The sequence below is a fragment of the Lissotriton helveticus genome, chromosome 1_1 (genome assembly GCF_964261635.1).
Source record: "Lissotriton helveticus chromosome 1_1, aLisHel1.1, whole genome shotgun sequence".
Lineage (NCBI taxonomy): Eukaryota > Metazoa > Chordata > Amphibia > Caudata > Salamandridae > Lissotriton > Lissotriton helveticus.
The window spans coordinates 656,877,470-656,897,714 of record NC_136057.1 but is presented as its reverse complement, the minus strand read 5'-3'; positions in this window follow the sequence as shown (position 1 = coordinate 656,897,714).

The following is a 20,245-nucleotide window of genomic DNA, read 5'->3' as shown; positions in this document are numbered from 1 at the left end:
TGATTTATTGAGTAACAAGTCCCACCCATGTGGGTGTGTCAAAGTTGCATTCTGGTCTTAGCAGTCCATTGCCCAAACTTTGATCGTGCTAAAAAGCCCAGTGGGCACCTCTGATTTATCGTTGTTTAACAATGTCTTACCCCAGTGGGTGGAAGGAGATGTCATGCAGCGCCCTCATGCTGCCAATATATACCAACGGCTCAGGCCCCCCTCGTTCTGTTTACTGCACAAGATGCTGAGCAGTGTAGATCCACTAGTTTCAGCGGCGGGATATATATATGTAAGTATATATATATATATATATATATATATATATATATATATATATATATATATATATATATTCTACTCAGGTCCACATCCTTCGCGGCGCCGGGACACCAAGACAGCGGTGCAGCTCAGGGGCAAAGGAAACCCTGTACAATATTCAGGTCCACAAACGTAGCAACGCTACGGTCCTGCACTCCCCTTGAGAAACTCCAGAAATGATTCAATATCAAGTGCGCTCTTCCAAATTCATTAGTTTATTTCAAAGCAGCAACGTGATGAAACAATGAAAGCAGCCCAACGCGTTTCGGCGAGACAACTCGCCTTGGTCACGGGTAGTTTCAAAACAGTGAACAAACATTAAATAAAGTTTCACGTGATTAAGTGTAACGAAAATCAAAGAAGGACTCAAAACATTGCATCAATAACGTGGCCATCTTGGAAAGGAGTGTGTTTCTCATAAATCAGATAGTACACAGACAATAAATCTCTGTCTTATGCCTTCCACATGACCTTCCTAAGGCATCAATATAAAATTACTCAACTTAATGCAAACGAGTGCGATTCTGGTAATAATTCACTTCATTGTTACTAGAAATCAGTGTTGTTAAGTAATGAAGACATGTTACCCCCAGCTATTAAACAAAGTCGTTCTGACATTTGAAACGCAATTCATTTTCAAATTGAGACCTGGGTGAGTATAGCATTTGAGTTAAACTTTTACATTATTAAATTTTAAATTTCTAGATATTGCAATGCAGCCCATGTGGGCTTAATTTTGCAAACATACTGATCGCAGTTGTAAACAATTGTCAATCGAAACAACTCATAATAGTGATAATCATAATTCCTCAAGCGAGTTTCACTTGCCCTCTCAAACCGCACTAGATAAATGTCTACATGATTTCAAAAAGTCTCAAGTGAGTAGTATATACAGTGCATGAACTCAAACCGCTCCAGGTATAAATATCTCAGTAGAATTTCTTCCTGTGCACCATTAACCTTTCAATACCTACAAGTGAGACATAAAAGACAGAGAAAGTGGACTAATCAAAATACTGATAAATTGAAGCATACCAAGCTGCCACCATCATTGTAATGAGTCAAAACTGAGTGAATTTAAACAGTGAAACATACAATAAAAATTATTGATTAAAATCACAGACTGCGCTATGAAGACTAAGGGTCCTATTACATATCTCAGTGGGTAAGGCCACGATCATCCACTGAGGAACTCAGCATATGCAGGTTGCCTATACTCTAGGCTAATACACCAAGATCAAAAGGGCTTCATCAAAGGGCGACAACTGTCAGAATTAACACACGATCTGATAGGAGCCATAGATATTGCATCAGCCTTTTCCCTACCCTTGGCCACACTCACGCTAGACGCAACTAAGGCGTTTGACAGGGTTAATTGGCCCTATTTAGAGGATGTCCTCTCAAAATTCAACTTTGGAAGTAGATTCCGCAAAGCAATATTTCAGCTATATAGTGCCCCCTCAGCCAAGCTATTGGTTAACGGCATCTTGACTGAGGCATTTCAAATTACCAGGGGCACAAGACAAGGATGCCCGCTCTCCCCACTCCTCTTAAATTTATATATTGAGCCATTTGCCCAGGTCCTGCGGGCAGAAACAAATATTCCATCGTTTTGCTTTGGGGAGTGGGAGAGGCGGGTTGCACTATACGCTGATGACATTTTGATCTTAACATCGGATCCAAAAACGACACTACCCGTAGTCATACAGCGAGCAAAAGAATTTGGGCTTATCTCAGGGTATGACATCAACTCGAGTAAAACAGAAATAATGACTTGGAATATCCCAGAACAACATCTGGGAATAAATGTTTCACCGTCCATGCGGTACCTAGGAATCCGAGTTACCCAGGATGTGGGCAATATTTGTCAAATCAACCTAGACAGAATCCACAAAGAGAGTAAAAAGCTGTTGAAAACATGGACACACTTGCCGCTTTCTGTATCAGGACGAGTAAACCTAATAAAAATGTGCATCCTCCCCAAATATACCTTTATATTTAGTACTATCCCTTTGGCTTTTGATCCCAAGGCAATCGAAAAAAGTCAACAAGAAATTAACTCCTTCATATGGAACTATAAGTCAACAAGAATCGCTTGGAAGAAGCTGAGGAGAAGAAGGGAGAAGGGAGGTCTGGCTCTGCCTGACCTACTATACTACGCGTGGGCATTTCAGCTGACTCACTCGAGGATGCTTCTAAAAACGCCAACTAATTTGCTGAATGGATCAATCTACAAAGCTATGTTAATTGGGGCAAACCTATCAGTGGATGGGTTTATGTTCAAGTTTGCCAGCCAGAAATTCTTCAAAAAAATCAAACTTAAAATACTACAATCGTGGTCTAAGACCTGGCTCATCATAAGGAAAAAACTCGGGCTGTCATACTACTCAAACTTTGCCCCAATATGGGAATCTCCCGGGCTTCCACTATACATGAGAGACAGTTTGTCAGGTGTACTTGAGCAAGCAGGGATTACAAGCTGGGGTCAACTAGTTAAGGACGGATTATTAATTGCATGGGACGAGTTAAAAGACCACGTTGGTCCCGGAATGTCCAGATTTAAATACATCCAGCTGGATAGCTGGACAAGGGGCCAGCGTAGAAAAGATAAACACTTGGGGAAAGTAAGCCCCCTAGAAGAACAGCTAGTGGAGAAGCCAGTGGGAAGAAGAGAGGTAGCATTTTGGTATTGGCAGCTGCTTGAAGAAATTGATGGAGATTTCTCTCTCCCAGTCCAACTGTGGGGCGCAGTAATTGGCTCCCAATGTGAGGAGATGTGGTTGACTTCTTTTGCCCTCTTATACAAGACTGTGAAACCATCATGGCTAAGAAGAAACCACCTTTTTACAGCGCATCGAGCATATATCACCCCACTCAAACTTTCCAAATTTCTCCCGGACAAAAAATGTAACAAATGTAATCTCACGGGAGCTTCAGATGTACACATGTTTTTGGAATGCCCTGACATAACTAGTTTTTGGCTAGAAGTGGAGGCAACTCTAAAATCCATCATGAATACACCACTCTCAATTACACTACCACTCATCATCTTTGGTCTGGATGGCAACATCACAGGTAAAGCAAGATCATTCCTCTTCTACGCTATCTTGCTGGCTAGAAGGCAAATCTGTATACACTGGACGGAGAAAGCAGCCCCTTTACATTCTGCATGGCTTACTTCACTATATGAAACATCTAGATTCGACCTTAATAGATCAGGCAGTAAGCGTAACTTGGCATTTTGGGAGCTGCTCATCGAGTGGAGATAGAATCCGGGTTTTTTTTTGGTTTTTTTCCCCCGGGTCCTGTGATTATGCTGATAAAACTCCATGGACTGGGTATTGCCTCGTTCCGATTATGGTCCTACAGGTGGTAATGCACCTAGATGGAGTCACTCTGTATGCCTTGTGTCACTGGGTTTTATCTACCACCCACTAAATTACTCGAGTCCTGGTAAATGGATGGAGGGGACCTCTGAGTGAACCCTAAGGCAAGGACTCGCTAGGTGGTTGGTATTTTCCCATACTGAGGTCATGGCAAATGAGGACAAAAAAAAAAAAAATAACTGGGGGTAACATGTCTTCATTACTTAACAACACTGATTTCTAGTAACAATGAAGTGAATTATTACCAGAATCGCACTCGTTTGCATTAAGTTGAGTAATTTTATATTGATGCCTTAGGAAGGTCATGTGGAAGGCATAAGACAGAGATTTATTGTCTGTGTACTATCTGATTTATGAGAAACACACTCCTTTCCAAGATGGCCACGTTATTGATGCAATGTTTTGAGTCCTTCTTTGATTTTCGTTACACTTAATCACGTGAAACTTTATTTAATGTTTGTTCACTGTTTTGAAACTACCCGTGACCAAGGCGAGTTGTCTCGCTGAAACGCGTTGGGCTGCTTTCATTGTTTCATCACGTTGCTGCTTTGAAATAAACTAATGAATTTGGAAGAGCGCACTTGATATTGAATCATTTCTGGAGTTTCTCAAGGGGAGTGCAGGACCGTAGCGTTGCTACGTTTGTGGACCTGAATATATATATATATATATATATATATATATATATATATATATATATATATACATACAATTTCCTCCTCCTAGAAAGAGACGAGGCCACAACAGGGGAATCCGTTTGGAGGAAGCTTTATTTGTGAAACCCCATTTCTGGCGAATGCATTTCGGCTTAAGTTTGCCTTCCTCAGCGCCTGGGTGTTGCTAGGAAGTAGGCGTTATTTGTAGGTTTAAATACCCCGCCTCATCCTCAATGTTGCAAGCTTCCTCCGCCCCCCTGCAGGTGATATCAGTTAGCATATGCCTTCCGTTAGGCGCCCGGTCCCGAGCGCCTACAGGTCCCAGGAAGCAATGTAAGTTTCTGGCAGGCATCGCAGAGGTGGAGGTAAGCTGGAGCCACATCGTAGCTCAAAACCCAAAGTTACAGAGTCCCACAAAGTGTGTCTTGCTCCTCGGGCCCCCAGACCGCAGCAACCTCCAAATAGTGGGAATATGACAACGGGGGCAAGTCTGGAAGTCCATCGAGCCCAACGTACAGTCAATGACCGTTACACCGCTCCCTGTTCTCCCCAGAATGAAGATGGGCCTTGAAAGATCCAGTACCCTGGAAACAACAAAGTTTTTCTGCCAAGGCAGAGGCCAGTAAATCCAAGGCCAACTTGGTGCTGCGGGGGCCTCGTTAGCGCAATACTGGAGATCGCGCCAAACATTCAATTTCCTCCTCCTAGAAATAGACGAGTCCACAACAGGGGAATGCGTTTGGAGCAAGCTTTATTTGTGAAACCCCATTTCAGGCGAATCCATTTCGGCGTAAGTTTGCCTTCCTCAGCGCCTGGGTGTTGCTAGGAAGTAGGCGTCATTTGTAGGTTTAAATACCCCGCCTCATCCTCAATGTTACAAGCTTCCTCTGCCCCCTGCAGGTGATATCAGTTAGCATATGCCTCCCATTAGGTGCCCGGTCCCGAGTGCCTACAGGTCCCAGGATGCAATGTAAGTTTCTGGCAGGCATCGCGGAGGTGGAGGTAAGCTGGAGCCACATCGTAGCTCAAAACCCAAAGTTACAGAGTCCCACAAAGTGCGTCTTGCTCCTCGGGCCCCCAGACCGCAGCAACCTCCAAATAGTGGGAATATGACAATGGGGGCAAGTCTGGAAGTCCAACGAGCCCAACGGACAGTCAATGACCGTTACACCGCTCCCTGTTCTCCCCAGAATGAAGGTGGGCCTTGAAAGATCCAGTACCCTGGAAACAACAAAGTTTTTCTGCCGAGGCAGAGGCCAGTAAATCCAAGGCCAACTTGATGCTGCGGGGGCCTCGTTAGCGCAATACTGGAGATCGCACCAAACATCCAATTTCCTCCTCCTAGATACATATATATATATAACCTACTGGCACTCAATTGGGTGGCCATTTTATGAAGCCAGAGCCAGTTCCATGGAATATTTGTAAATAGGAAAAAGTATAGAAGGGGTCAGGTAGGGGTACCCTGACCCCATAGCTGTATTGCAGGGTTTTTGAAGTATATCTTTGAGTTACAAAATGTCTTAAACTGTTCTTTTTTCCCACAGGTGAGGAGTCGCGACCATCTCTTGCAGCACTCAGAGGGGCCCCCCAAGTAATGTTGCGAGGGAGTTGTGAACCTCTGCAAACTTCATTTTTAATTAAATACATTAAAACGCAAATTTAAACAGTAATGAATGCACTCACAGTCACACACACATTCACATATCCACACACAGACCCACTCATAGACCCACTCACAAACTCACATACCCACTTAGGGAATCACTCAGTCACTCACCCACTCACAGACTTATCCACCCACTTACAGACCCACTGAGACACTCACACACTCACTCAAAGACTCACTCAGAGACTCATGTACCAACTCACAGACCCACTCAGAGACTCAAACACTCATTTACAGAACCACTCAGACATTCACTCACCCAGTCTGAGACTACTCAGAGACTTATCCACTCACTCACAGACCTACTCAGGCACTCGTATTCCCACTCATAGAACCACTCAGGCACACTTGCACCCACTCACAGACTCACTGAGAGGCTCACACACCCACCGATGGACCCAGTCAAACAGCCAGACACCTTCTCAGAGACTAATTCACCCAATCATGGTCTCAGCCAGACAGCCATACACCCACTAAAGGCCCATTTAGACACTCATTCATCTACTCAAACACCCACTCAAAAAGCCATACACGTATTCACAGACTCACTTGGACAGGCATACACTCACCGAATACCCATTTAGAGACTCACACACCCACTCAGAGGGCCATTCAAACAGTTATGCACTCACTCAAGATCGACATAGACACCTATGTACCCACTCACAGACCATTCGGATATCCCACTCATGGTTACACTCAGACACTTACACAGCCACTCACAGACCCACTCAGACACTAATGCACCCATTCAAAAACTCACTCAGACACTGATGCACTCAGTCACAGACCCACTCAGAGACTTACTTAGAGACTCATGTACACACTTACAAATCTACTCAGACTTGTGCACCCACTTGCACACATAGTTATACACTTTGTTCGAAAATATTGTAACATATACATGTAAAATTAGAGTTAGAAATCTAAAATGTATTTTTGTTCCTTAAATTCGTGGTCTAGATTTGTGGATTCATGATGAGATTGTAACTCCCCAAAAATATTTTTGGGGAAAAGGGATTTTAAATCAAAATGTATTTAGTATTGGGTTAATAGGTGGCTCTGAAGAAAACCTTTGTATTCATTGTGAGCATGCCACAGCTACACATAAGACCGGGTGCAGAGTTTTAGGTTGCTGAGAAACACCCTATTGCCTTCATCTGTAAATTGACCACCATCACTTCTGTAGATTCCATGCATATCAAAACGCAGGTTGTTGTTGTAGATAGAGCCCATGCCATGGTCTCTGAGGAATGCAGAAACAGCGTTATTAACATGTTTCCTGGCTTTGTCAATCTGTGGATAGAATTGATTTGACCACTTTCATTTCTGTCTTTGACATATGTTAGAGTACACCAAGACAGTGTGAGGGAAAAGCTACATCAATTCTACAAAGGTTTCTTTCATCTAGTCCTTCCAAAAAAAAAAACAAAGGTTACAGGGATGCTTTAGTTAGGATGTAGCATTTAAAAACCTTAGAAATTTGCTGAAAAAACACAAAGGTTGCAGGGGTATCATAGTTAAGAAATAGAATTAAAAAAAACCTTAGAAATTCACTGAAAAAAACAAAGGTTACAGGGACGTTATAGTTAGGCTGACGTTTCACTCATACAAAACCAGAAAAATTCAGCAGTTATAACTAGCTGTGATAACTATATCTCATGCCCCGTAATGCACTGCTTATGACCTCACATCTTACATCACTCATGACATGGTCAGTGACATCACTGATGACATCACTGATGACATCTCAAATTACATCACTGATGGCATCATTCACAGAATCTCTGACACGCCCATTCACACACCAATACAACCTTTCATACACCCACTCCCACTTCCACACTAACATTCTCAAAGCCATTGACACACCCATACCAGTACTTAGACAGCTGCTCACTGATTCGTAAGTCTACACTTACATCCACTCAGTTACTGAAACAGCCACTCATATACCAACTCACTCACTAATAGACACTGATATATCCACTCATACACCCATAAAGGCACTCGCAAACTATCAGTCTCTCATAGAGCTACTCACACATCTACTCACTCACCTATACAGTTATACACACACCACCTCACTTATTCATACAGATACTAACATATACACCCTCACCCATACAGCCCCTCACATGCATACTCACTAATCAATGCAGCTCAGAATCCGTCACTCACACACACAGTCACTCATGAACTCAAACAAAACCTATACTGCCTTTCACATATCCAGTTACTCACCCAAATACCACTGACACATCCATTCAGTCACCGACACAGCCATAAACACACTCAGTCACTTATACGGTGCTTCCCTTACATACTCACTAACCCTTACACAGTGGCGTAACGAAACTTGAGGGGGACCCCCTGCAGAATACATAGAGGAGGCCCCCCATGGTCCAGACCCAGTCAGCGGCTCTCAAGCCAGGGGTCACCTGCCCGTGCACAGTGCCAGTGGGGGCGATTAGAGCTCGGGCTGCCCCACATATATATGTCGATAGGTTTCTGCATTGTCTCCAACCACAAAGGGTTAAAGGAATTTGTCAGGACTTGGAGCACTGGATATTGTGAATCTGACCAGCAAGATGTCATGTTAGTCCTTACATCTTGGATAGTGTTTGCTTGCCACCTGGCCAGTCTATTTGTGTCCAGTACGAATGTCTGGAAATAGGTTACTCCATATATCGGAATCAACAGGTTGCCTAAATGTGACTGGCTTGACCTTTGTCAGAATAAGAGAAGTTTGGTTTGTGCCTGTTGGCAAAATATAAACGTTTTCCTTTAGTCCTACCCTTCAGTGGATGTCTGAAATGAATACATGTTCACGGTTGAGTTCAGCACAACCAAGACAATAACAACCCAAACCACCCAAGGGATCAGCACCCCCAAAAATATAATTTAAAGTATACACGGAGCCTCAATTGAATCTACTTTTAAATCACAATATTGGGTTCCACACATCTACTGACAATGCACTGCTCGCACTCTAAATGGTAAGAGACCCAACAAAAGACTCAGACACTCTTAATGTTGATCCTTTGATCCCCAAACATTTAATGGGTTCTGATTGGTACAGCCTCAGTGGTGACTAATATTGTTTCCAGACCACCCTTACAAAACTCAGAAAAGTGTAGTCCCACATAACATTACACAGCAGCACCAATTGTGGTCCTGATAACGACTTGGGAACTCTCAAAGTCCTTACTAAAAACAAGCCAAACAAGAGTAAGCATAATACAGCAGTGTAGCCAACACCAACCATCTCCACTGGAAACTGCAAGCTTTATAGTAAAGAGAGCGGAAGCCAAACCTATGTAGGTAATCATTTGGCAAATGGTAATTCGTAAAAAAATACTTTACATGGCTTGCCAAAAACAATGTATCCAAATCATTCCGAATAGCACTAGGAGCTCTAAGTTTTCTCCTACCACTCCAGTTCTTATGAAGGGCCTCTGAGTTTCAAAAAATGTCCAAAAAGGTAAAAATACATTCTACCACAACATATGACAAAACATCACGTTAGCAGTTCAACACACAGGGAAATCTCTACAATGTTACAGAGAAGCAATATGTGAAAAAATGCTCTGTACACATAGAAACAGGGTTTGATTCCCCAATCCTTTTTGCATACATTTAATGTAAATAGATTTTTTACAAGTGTAAAAATGTTTACTATTCAAGTCATTTTTGCACTCATAAAGGGATTAATTCACAGTTTCCTTGTGTGTAAATGTCGTCTTGAAGGAAGGACAAGGGAATTCTAAATCAGAAAAACCGACGATGTTTGTGAACACCCACAAATTGGGGTATTCACATGCTCCTTCCTGATCCATTCCCACCTTAGAAACAGTTAGAGATACCCTCCTGGCAAGCACAGGAGTTATCTTTCTGGAGCCTGGGGCCCGGCCTGGATTTAATCTGGAGCACTCAGGCCTGCGTACTATGCTGCTGAGGGGGCCACCTGCAGCTCACCCCCCCCCCCCCCCCGCACCGCTGGGGATGCAGTGGCCTGTGTTACGCCCTTGCCTGGAGAGTGGTGCTCCTGATATGGACGGTGGTATTACATCTGGGTTTCAGCAGTGCCAGTTGAAGATGTGGATAGAGCCAATAGAGGAAGGGGTGAAGCCAGTATAGGAAGTAAGTGGAGGCGGCGAAGTGGGTGTGGCCTCCTACAAAAATGTAAGCACCTGGACTTAATATTTTACAAATTAAGCACTGACTGGATTTGACTTTTTTTAGAAACATTTTACCAGGCTGGACTTAACAATACAGGCCATGACAGTAAAAAGGCAGTCAGGTGGAAACCCTACCTGTCTATTTTGCTTGCACCCCAAGCCAAAGGTCGCAGCCACGAAGAGCAGCTACATCAGAAAAGCAGGGCAGCCGATACTGTGAGTCCTGGTACCACTGCACCTGCTGCACTATTGACAACTATACCCCAGTGACCAGGACATACATACCAACAAATATGCAGAGTGGAGAAGAAGGAGCTCTAAGAAGAGGTGACAACACTACAAAGTCTTGTTAGCAAGTAAATGGTCTTTTAAAGACCTGTGAAGTACTCGGGTGCGGCTGTGTGTGTGCCCGAGAAGCTGTCTCAGCCCAGGCACACACACGACTGGGGGGCTAAAGCCTGTGTGCACAATGGGTGTTGCGCGCCTGGTGAGAGGGCGCTCTTCAGGTTCCTCTCACTGGCAAATTTTGTCAGACCAGCCATCATACTGCATGTATCGAGTGAGCCCAGCAGGCGAGTCTGACCACTACAAGTGGGGCTTGCTGGGGCTCTACCTTCAAGAAAGCTTTGAAAAAAATTGCTATTTTGGTGTATTTTACGATACCTTTCTCATTATAGAACCTTGTCCAATCATTTGATAGATGGATGGAGACTGAAGATGTAGTTCCGTGGAATGAATGAATAGTTGGATGGGCGAGAAGTAGGTGGTTCAATTAATTCATGAATAGCTCACTGGGTGGGAACTCTGGTTTTCATTTTCAGCTCCTGCTTTAAAACACCACCCTCTACAAACACTACTACCACCGATCCTTGTGAAACATGCATTGCCTGGATGTATTTAACCCAGTATGCTGATTTCGCACATCAAAGAATTAAACACAAAGCATTCAGCTTTCATCCGAAACTAGGGAGAGAAAGCCATAATCATTAGGGACCGAATATCACACCATACAAAGAAGAAAACTTGTATCAATCCTGCTGCCATTTGACCACATTGTGTGATCCCAAACAGTTACCTCTTTCACAGCGCCTCCTTTCCTTCATCCTCACTTGAAAGTACCTTTTAAATAAATACTTCAGGGTGCGCGCTGCACAAAAGCAAGAGGCCTGGATCAGGAATTGCATAGTAATCACTTTTTGTACAAAACAAATTTACCAGGAGAGGTAAAACCCAGGCACTATTCCACCTACCAGAAGCAGGTGGAATATGTGTTCGATATTTGGCCCAAAAATTGGTAATGGGGAGAAAACATAGAAACAGGGGCAGTAATTCCACATCCTGCATGTTATTCCCCATTTCAGTCCAGCCACATGTAATTGCAACCAAATTGTGAGGGGACACCAAAAAAACAGTACTTTTATATGTGGATTTACCACCGAAACATTACCATGTAACGCATAACAGTGCCTTTAATGGTCTCCATACACCATCAACTTCCTCTTTATGCTTTTCATATGTTGTAATCTAAAGACTCTGAATTATCAATCCATAGGCCAAGTGCTTTTTGAAGTTTATTTTCAACCGATGTGAAATGTTTACAGCAAATAAATAAGTTGCTGTTGTGAAGTCCCTTGAAATCCAGGTAGCTGCGGCCAGATTATCATTGCATTGTATTGCCCTTGCGTCACGCATGGTGTTGCATGGGCTTGAGTCAAATTTACCAAGCAACGAAGACCACCTTGCCTGGCCCTGCGTTGCTTGGTAAATCTTGAATAACGCAAGGCAGCTCAAGTCACTGCCTTCCTTTACTCTGCCTTGGGAAGGCACTCCATGGGTGGAGTGTGGGTTTTCCCATGCAGCCACGCATGGATTTTTGCAAATTCCCAGATTTACCACAACTGGTAAACCTGGGAATGCATCAAAATGCTAGGAGGAGAAATATCTTTGTTTCTCCTCGTTACTTCCTCTTCCTATTTTTGCTGCATTTAAGGGCAGTAGTCGCCCGTCTGTCAATGAGGGCACACCACACTTGGTGTACCCCTCCAGGTCACAGGACATATCCAGGACCTTACTAATATCAAGAAACAGGCCTACGTATGTGCCGACACGCTAAATTAGCTTGATTCCAGGGCCAAAATTAAACATGAGGAGACTAGAAACTCAGGACAGGGGACCACGATTGTAAACTATGAAGAGGACAAACTACTCCAACAACAGGCACATTTGTGCTAAGGAGCAAGGGCGGGGATTGGAAAATCTAGGAGCGCTTGTCGAAGTATCCCAAAAATCGGATTTCTGTATGCTGAGCTGGTGGTCGAGATGGACCTGTGAATCCTGTGACATTACAGGCTGGTTGTTTTACAGGGATTCAAGGGACAAGACACGTGTTGAAAAGAAACAAAGAGTAATGGAGCGTGACAGATTCCGTGCTAATCTGGAGATGTTAAGGACACGCTGTCCCCAATCTGTTAATTAATGAGACAACAGAGAAATATCTGCACCTTTATGAAGAAAGTGAAAATAATATGGTTACTGTAAAATATGTCATTCGCACCTGTGCTTGTGCTCGTCTGAGAAATCATGCAGCGGGCAAGTGGAACTTTCCATGCAAGTCAAGTAGCGCCCACTCCACTGAACAGGATTTGACGCTATACAGGCGAGTGCGCACTGCAGCCCAGGTAGCCTCAATGGACCTATAGGGGTATCAATAACATCAGAAAGACTCAAAATTAAACATAAATAAATGGGTGTACCATTTTCTTTTATGTGAAAATAAGGCTCTGAACATTCAGTCCTGGCAAGGCACATCCCCCTGTATATGAGTGATGAAATAACTTGCAAAAGAATGTGTGGGGCATTAATGCGAATGGCGGTGGGGGTTACAATACCCTGAAACAATATCGTATCTACATGATCGACTGCAGCTATAATGTCAAAATGTGGCTGGAAATGGTGCATGATTGATGACAAATTCAAAGTAAACCACAGAACATGACCCAACAACACACACGATTAAAACACACAAAAAAAACACCTCGCAACACAACATCCAAACTGTAGCAAAGCATCACATTACGATAATGCAGCACAAAAACACAGCTGCTTACACAAAGGAAGGCCTGCCACCACCACAATATGGCCCACAACAAAGTGCCGCCTTCACTTACCACTGAAGAGATGAAATAGCGTCGATCAAAAAGGTTTTGTAACCCAGCCCACCTTCTAATCCACTGAAAACTTCCAGGGGGCTCTCCCACAGCCAAAAGCAGGAGTTAAAACATTTATTTTTCATCCAGACCTTCTGCCCCTGTATTTTGCAGGGTTGATGCTGGCGTGACCTGGTAAGATTGTATTTTTCTGCCTCCCCCTTCTCTGTGTTCTTTCTAAGAACTTGGACAACTGCAGCCCGAAATGCAATCGGCCGAGTCACACTAGCCGAGGAAAAACGGCATTAGGTATTATTTTTCAGAGAGGCAGGCGTGAGGCGGGCCGGCCGGGCAGGAGCAGGCAGCAGAAGGCAAGGCAAGGCAGGGGCAGGGCAAGGCTAGCCAGCCAGGGGCTCGGGGGGCCAGGAATAAATGAATTCACATTATTTATGGCCGGTGGGTCCACACCGCAGTCTTTTAAATTGTGCGCCTGCGCTCAATGCGCATGTCATCATCATGGCCAATGCAATCAGGGCATTGGCATTGGTCACCTCACCTCACCAGCCCTGCCCGCCCCCACCCTGAAGAATGCGCAGATGCGCCGCAGAAAGAACTGCGCGCCGCGTGTACCCACCCTGACTCACCATAAAGAGCCTCAGAGGCGGCCCCCGGCGGGCCCGCACACCATTTAATTAAGAGGTTCAGAAGCCCGGCTTGGGGTCTGCGTGCCGTGCTGCCATGTACGCAGAAGGTGTTGCTCACCACCATTTCATTGATGAAGAGCACGGGGCCGCGGGCGAGCGTTGCGTGCGCATGCGCACCATTAATTTATTCATGATAAGTGATGGGGCCCCTGGAGTGGGGGGCCCGGGGCCCCCCCGCAATGCGGGGGCTGCGTGGGCCTGTGTTACGCCCCTGCCCTTACAGCCACTGACTCACCAACTCACTCATCCATGCAGGCAGTCACACACCCCTCATCCACCAACATGGACACTCATACACCCATATAGGTACTCAGACAACCAATCAATCGCCCAGACAGCCACACATGTACCAACTCACCAACCTATACAGTCACTTAGACACCATCTGACAGACTGATAAACATTCAGACAACCATTCAGACAACCTAGTCAGTGACCCAGACATTTACTGAGACACCTAATCACTCACTTATATAGTCAGTCAAACACCAACTGAATCATCTATACAGGCAATACTTATGTCTTACTTTCATTAGAGATGCAAAAATAAAGTGTTATGAGCTTAATTCCAAATGAACAATCTTGCGAGCAGATCACGAGAGCCGGACAGAAAGTACAGCCCTTTCATAGTCCATGCAGAGGATTGTGTGTTCAGTTTCTGCAATCATCTCACAATTACCCTAAGTTTACAAACAAAATAATGAATACAATATAAATTTGGTACTGATTGTATTATAAACATTAACATCCAATTTTTGGAATTGGCACTCACTATTTCGACTTTCACTAAACAGTTGTATACAGTTTGCAGTAATCAATGAGCGTTTGCCATAAATCTGTGGTTGATTGTTAATGTGAACTATGCTATGACTAAAGCCATAGCAATTTATACAGCAATATGTGTGAAAACGAAGCTGCAATGATGTCATCAGTGATGTCATAAATTATGTCATAGAACATGTCATATGTGAGGTCATAAGCAGTGCATGGAGGAGACACAAGCTATAGTTAGTGCTGCTAATCATACCTGCTGATTTTGTATGTTTTCTTTCTTAGTACAAAACGTTATTGTTGTTAGTGAGGAATTCACCTAACTATAACATTACTTTAACCTTCATAGTGGAAATTAAAACAAATAATCTTTAGAATTTATTTCACCCATTGGCTTCTACTGATGTAGAGGCAATTTCAGGTGGGAGACAGCTAATATAAAGTAATTTTTGTCTTCAATAATTGGAAGTCTCCCACCTGAATAGGAACTAATGCCATGTATAGAGTGGCAGTAGCAACTCTCTAGTGATAGTGACAGTGACCAGAAAGAGAGATTATTCAGATGATGTTTATCTGTTAGTAACTTTGCACCCATTTGACAAATGTGCGGGAATTGAAACTTTGCAGACCTGCAGCCTCTGTTTCATTTTGGAAGGACTGAAAGTTTTGTGGTGTTTGGTCACGGAGTTGCAAAGAAAAAAGGGGGCACCAAAAGAGGATTGAAACCCAATGCATTTTCCATAGTCTTTCGTATTTTGCCTAGCAAAAAAAACATAATCTTGATTCTTATGAAATTTGGCAGTATTACATATTAGGGGGTCTAGGTGATTCTGTGTGGTAGTGAAGGTTAGTAGAAGTAAGTATTATTTAAGTTATAATATTTTGCAACTTAGTGATATCTTGTGGCACAATACTACTAAAATTAGCAAGGTAGCCAAAAAAATAAACAAGACTGCCTCTGCAAAGTTTCAGATTTACTACATGAACAACTGAAAGACTCCTTTATGGTCTCATGTGAATTGAAGCCTATAAACAAATACATAACAAATAGAATACATCTTAATCTACATACATTTTCTTTGCATGCTCTCTTGCTCACAAAATAAGAATGACCCAACTAGCCAAATAAATACCATCTTTCTTACATACTCCTGTTCAAAAAACATGAAAACTTGTGCTACAAATGAGCCACACAAACTATTATTTGGAGGACATGATAATTAGCCATTACAAAAAGAAATAATAATCTAAATTTTATAGCAATAAAAATCATTGCTTTCTTTCACTTTGACCGTCATATGTAGCACAATCCTTCAAAAAGTGGCAAGGAAGTCTAAAGAATAAACTAGACTGCATATGTAAAGTTTCAGATTTACTACAATGAAAGACCAATTTTGACGTGCTAATTGAAACCTATAAAAAATACATAATAAATAAAATACATCTTCATCTACATACATTTTCTTTCCATGCTCTCTAGTTCACAAAATAAAACTGTGCTCAACAAGATAAACAAAAACCATCCTCCTTTTGTACTTCTGTGCAACATAATGGAAAAATGACCTAGCAGTGAGCTACACAATCTACTATGTGGAGGACATGATGATTGGCTATTTGGAACAAAATAAATAATCTTAATTTTTATAACAATTATTGAATTTCATTCTCCTTGGGCTTCATAAGTAGCACAAGCCTACTAAAAGTAGCAAGGAAGCCCAAACAATAAACTAGACTTCATATGTAAAGTTTCAGAATAACTACATGAACTACTAAAAATCCCATTTATGGTCAAATGATTATGTAAACCAATAAGCAAATACATAACTAGTACAATAGACAAAAAATAAGAAATCACATTACATCTGATTGCCCTCTGTAGATATAGTTAGTATTCCCAAAGATAGGAATTCCTCAGATATTAGCTCGCTAATAACTTTCCTCCCATTTGACGAATCCAGACCTATCGCATTTTCTACATTTTGAGATTATGTAAATTTATGTGGAGAATAGTTAAGGGGTATAAAGATAAAAAGGGGCCGAAAGGGCATTTTTCCACCACTTAATTTTCCTGAGACTATTATAATTTTGCAGGATTATACATTATGGTGCAGAGATGATGCTTTTTGGGTACTGCAGTTAAGAAGGGTAAGTCTTTTTCTAGTTATAAGGCTTTAGACTGAGTGATATCTGTCACTGCAGTACTTTAGCGCACTGCCACCAAATTTTGTAAAACTACCATGGTGCATGGCCGTAAACATATTTAAAAATATACAACAAATTATAAAGAAATACCCCTACCGATTACCATTTTAATAAAGTGGCAACAGGAAGGGACCTACTACTTACCTATATCTAAGTACCATGGCCCAAAATATAACTAAGGCCTAGCTGTATTATTGGACTGTGGTACTCTTGCATCACTATTGGTGTTGCATGGGCAATGCAATATTTAAGTCCGATTTACAAAGGAACAAAAGGCCACCATGCATGGCCCTGTGATGATTGGTTAATCTGGAGAACGATTTGCTGTTTAGTATTACTCTGCACACCATAAGCTACATTGCTGCTAGATTACACATACATCCATATGCCGCACCACTGTAGCCACACCTTAATATGCTATTCCACTCTATGCCACTCGGCTCTGTGCCTCTCCAAGGTATGAAACTCCACTCTATGCCACTCAACTGTACGCAATGCCACTGTATGTCACTCCAGTCTAAGTCACTCCACTGTATGCCACTCCACTATACATTATCCACTCTTTGCCATTTTAATGCACACTACTCCACTCTACTCTAATCCACTGTATGCCACTCCACTCTACAAAACCTCACTGTATGCTATTCCACTGTATGTAATCCACTATATGCTACTCCACTGAACACTACTGCATTCTATGCCATTCCAGAGTATGGTACTACACTCTACGCCATTTCATCCTACACTATTCAGTTGGACCCCACTCCAATGTACACCACTCCACTGTATGTTATTACACTCTACCCCATACCAATGTGCCCCACTCCAGCCTACACCACGCTATTATATGCCACTCCACTGTATGCTATTCTGCTATGCTCTATTTTGCTCTCTGCCACTCCACTGTACAACACTCCATTTTATGCCTCTCAACTGTAAGCTATTACACTGTACACAACTCAACTCTATGCCAGTCCACTCTACACTATTAGACTGTATGCAACTCTAATCTATGCCTCTTCAGTAAACGACACTCCACTAAATGCCACTCCGACATCCACTACTCCAGTATATGCTATTCCACAGTATGCCATTCCACTGTATGCCACTCCACTCTAGGGTATTCTATTGTATTCTGCTCCACTCTATAACAGTCCAGACTATGCCACTCTACTCTACCATACTCCATTCTATGCTATTCTATTGGATGCCACTCCACGAAACGTCAGTCCACTGGATGCTATTACACGGAACCCAATTCCAGTGTATGCCACTCCAGCCTACACCACTTTACTGTACACCACTGCACTGTATGCTACTCCACTCTATGCTATTACACTTTACGCCACCCCACTGTATGCTTCTCCACTATACGATATTACACTTTATGCCACTCCACTGTATGTCACTCCAGTATGTCTATGCTGCTCCACTCTTATGACACTCAACTGTACGGTACACCACTTTACACCACTCAAGTGTATGCTCCTCTACTCTATATAACTTCACTCTGCAAATCTCTACTAAACTCTTTGCTCCTCTACTATTAAAAAGAAAGGTTTTATTGTATAAACCAAAATACTACATTCATACAGACTGCGGACCATTAATCATACATCTACTAGAGATTAACAGCAATTTCCAGACTTTATTCTCTCATTTCTCCATCTCCCTCCTCTTCTTGTTAAATGTAAAATGTAAATTGATACTTGTATAGCGCACTACTCACCCGCAAGGGTCTCAAGGCGCTTGTACGAATATCGCTGTGGAACCCATCCTGGCTTTCCCTGTGAGGTGTCCACTCCTGGGCACCCCCAAGGTGGAGGCCAGGCATCCTTAGCATTGTGGGGGCCGTTGTGGAGATTAAACAATCTATTGCCCAGAGTTGCAGAGTGGGACTCCATGATTGGAATAGGCGCCGAGGCGAGAATTATCAGGTCTGTGGAATTTTAGAGCTCAAGACCCGCCGAGGCGGGGAATTGAACCCTGGTCCCGGGCTAGACTTCTGCACCAGGGTCTGCCGCTCTAACCATTGAGCCACACTTCTACTCCTCGGATATAGAGGACATTGTTACATCGTATCAGGGCTTCACCTAGATGTCCAGATGATGCCACATCAATGTATTCTTTTTTTTTTACCCTTCAATGTATTCTTCTGTGTTTGCCAGCTGCATGTTCCATATATCCATAAAAATATGCTAGATCCCCCTTGTATTCCATTCCCCATTTCAGTTTGACCATTACTGGCTTGCCAGTCAGTCAGTTGAGTAAAGGCTTAGGATTCAGTGGTCAACTCATGCTGGGTTTATTTACCCTCATTGGCAAAACACAAACAATTATTCCACCGCTGGAGTGCTCTCTACTTCACCCTACTCCTCTCTAAAATACTGCACTTTACTCTGTCAGTCTACAACACTGTACTCTACTGTACGACATGCCACCCACTGTACAGCTCACTGCCAATAAACTATGTAAGACAATACTATACGGTACAATACGCAACTACACTCTACTCTACTGGATTCCAATCTACAATACTCCAATTTACACTCTTCTCCACTGTACTGTACGAAACTCCAAATAACAACTCACTTCTTGCAACACTGAACGCTGCTATTTGAAACAGATTTTTATTAGAAAAGGTAAAAACACATTGAAATTAAATTAAAAAAACAATGGTTGAAGCTTAATTATAGTTAGGAAAACATATTTTCCCTATACAAACCAAGTTCACATTACATAAGCTTTAAAAGTTCTAAAGTTATAATTCTAACATTAATTTTCATTTTATCAACTACCTTGAAATTATTATAGGTAGCGGACCTTGTACACACTGTTTTAAGCTTGCTAACCAGACAACACTAACTAGAACTTGCCACACTACCATGCACTGTGTTTTCTCAAACAATGATAGTCCACTGTGCAACACTACACCCTATGAGACTCTCTGACACTCTACTGCACAACTCTCTACTCAACAAAAATGAACTATAGGACACTCTACCCCCACTGGACTCCAGTCTATGCCATTCCACTCTACAAGACACTGCTATTCTCTATGCCACTCTACAACACTCAACTCAATGACACTCCATGCACACCATTTCATGACACTCCAGCTGATGACACTCCACTGTACAATGCTCAGCTCTACTGTTCGACACGCCACTACACTCCACAATATGCTGGTCCACTCTACGATGTTCCACTCCACACTATAA